Genomic DNA, 3,108 nt, shown 5'->3' on the forward strand with positions numbered 1-3,108 from the left:
TGCCTGTGCCCGCGCCCGCGCCTGCTCCTCCCAGGCGCGGCCAGACTGGCTCCGCCTCAGCCCCGCCCCAGGCTGCAAGAGGCGGCGCCTTGCAAGGGAGGCGGCGGGTCTGCAGAGTGGAATGGCTCTGGTTTCTGGCGTCTGGAGTCCCGCCCTTCTCAAGGCTAGCCTGGTGGCCACTGTGAATAGCAATTCTCTGCTGCCAGCCCTACCACGTTTGCTCTGGGGTCCCTCCATGGGGATGTCTCCAGGTCACGTGGCTTTCTTTTTCGTATGGAACAGGTATTGAACGTTTTGTTTAGTTTTTTTTTCTTCTTCTTCTTTTTTCCTAGAAGACATCTGATGTGGATTCCTAGGCTTCCTAGCCTGTGGCCTTTGGAGAAAAGATAGGTCTCCATTCAGCGGCAGTATGCCCACTGCCCAGCCATCGGTAACGATGTTATGGAAGAAGAAAAGTAACTGGAAATTCTTTACACTCTCCAAACCCGGAACGAGTCCAGGAGCCACCCTTCTATCCCCACCTTCCAGCACCTTATTAAGTCAGTTTTCAAGCTGACTGCAGCCTTTGCTCTTCCTCTGAAGGGCAAGTGGGAGATAAAATGGAAATGAGAGATTTCACAAAAATGAAAAGCAAGTCCTATTGGCATCTCTGCTGTTTAGTCTGTTGTAATTTGTCTAAAATCCCTAATGTACTTAGAGCTGTGTTCAGCTAGATCTGAAACCTTACCTTGGTGTTAACTTTCCTTGTTCTTCAGTAAGCTCCACTACAGGGCTTAAGGCAGGAAGGAGTGGGTATATCATTCCTGAATGGGTAATTAATGCATTTACATAGATTTTTCAGGAAACTGACATAAGGACTCTTCAAAGGCCATTGTCTTGGTTCTTAAGGAGTGGATTCGTGCTTTAAATCAATTTGTGAGAACTGTACAAGCCTTGAAATTGAATTTCTGGTTTTTTAATTGTCGAATTCGGCGTGATTGGTGGACAGATTCATATTTTTTTCTCTCCATCTTGCCTCAACACACACACACACACACACACACACACACACAATACACACAATATATTCACTAGATCATTGACCAAGCATTTTTCCAGATCATTTACCCTTTCAGTAACTTAATGAGAAAGTCAAAAATGAAGATAATGACCTGAAGAATGCACCTCACATTCTCCCCACCCCTCACACAATACCATCATCAAACTAATGGCTCTTATATTTTGTGTGTAGGAATGGGTATGAGGGCATTTAACAGTCTTTCTCTTCTACCAACTGTTTCCAGGGGCATAGCACATTTTAAGAAGCAAAGTAGTACCAGGTGAGATAAAACACGTGGTTTCTTACAACTGTAAATAGAACTGGCCATCTTTTCTACTTCTCAACCACGATCATCTTAATTACTTGAGGATACATCATAAACAAACCAAGAACACACTCAAAGGGACTCTTTTACTTGGATCTCCAAAGACTTATTTGATGCCAGTTTGGAAGACTAAACAAGGAAGATAAGTAGAATGAACTCTGATGACCTGAGTTCTAATACTTCTTTTTACGTGGACTTTCACATGCAGGTAGATAATTTACATTAAAAGTAAATCATTAAGAAAATTTCTTGAACATGTCCTCAGTTTAAAAGCAATTGTTTTGCCTCCAAATTCTACCACCTAACTTTTTGAGTCAACTAATATTTTTCTTATCCGTCATGCTTATTACTCATTCTCACCACCCATACTCCAACCTCCACACTTTATTTTTTCTGGATTGCTCTCAGCTGCTTGCTGGAGTTGATTCTTTGTACTATTTGTGATTTTTAAACTATTTCTAACAACACGCCTAATGTTTTAAGTCCTCTACCAATCATTTACAAATAAAGACTTCAAACCAAAAACACTACTTAAATAATTAGCAATTTCATTTGGTAGAAAGCTATTTCGAACTATTTTGAGGTGAATTATATTGTTGATTTATCTCAGAATAAATAAACAGAGACACTGTTAAAGTCTTGTGTAACTTATGGTACAACAATGTATCTTTTATGCATCTGATAATAAATGATTTTATAAACTCAACTGGCTCCCAAACTTTCACTGAAAAAATGGTAGATGAATAGTTCCCCTAAAATTGGAAATCTAACAAAGATACTAAAAGATAGCTAATTTGAAGTGAGGTGGGGTAAGACAGTACACATATATTATGGGCTATCTTGTTTGCACATATTATATACACAGTGTCTTTTGCACAAACTACAATAGAAATAATTGGAGATTGAGAAATGAAATGAGTCCACAGTAAGCTGTAAAGAAAGAACTACTCGCCCATGAGAATTGATTTGCAATTAAGTGAAAAATGAGGACAAGACTGCTTCCAAGTTTGATTGAAGAGGTTTGTTGTAGACATGATGGAAAAAAAAACAGCCAGTGGCATCTTAAAGTTCAGATTGATCAAGGCCAGAAGACTGAACCAGATCATGAGGGGAATGGGAAGAGGAGAGTGAGAGAGGACAGAGGGAACAAGTATACCAAGAGAGACCCAGTACCAGAGCCAGCCAGAAGCTCAGAGCTTGTTGACCAAGAGATAGCATAAAAAAATGGCTGAGGTTATATAGGAATCAGAAGCTGGGGGAGGAGATGTCTAGACCCTAGAAAAGATGTGTATTATGGAATCATTCCACTCATGCATAGTCAAGACCCTTTTGTTCCCAGAGAGGAATAAAGATGGTATGGAGAAACAAATTTTCTGTAAGGAAAACAATTAGAGATTAGAAATAACTGCAACATGCCTTTCCAGTGTGGCTGGCAATAACATGGACACATTTCTCTAAGAACCAAAGATAAATACTTTAGAGGTTTACTTGTTTTACTTATAAGTCCATTCTTCAGGTCACTCCACTGAAGTGTGAAGTGATTTATTCTATAATATCATGAGGTCTGCTTGTTACTTATGAAAATTAATGAGATCAAGAGACCTTTAGGTTATATATATTTTCTGCTGCTTCTATGGAGTTTCTTATGTTATGCAACATTTTGCATTTAAGTTTATCAAATAACTGTAATTGATTATTGTTGATCATGCCTTTTAAAAAACAAGTTATAAAAATTTAAAATTCC

Source organism: Microtus oregoni, unplaced genomic scaffold, assembly GCF_018167655.1.
Source record: "Microtus oregoni isolate MIOR12 unplaced genomic scaffold, Mior012 000079F_ref0000094, whole genome shotgun sequence".
NCBI lineage: Eukaryota > Metazoa > Chordata > Mammalia > Rodentia > Cricetidae > Microtus > Microtus oregoni.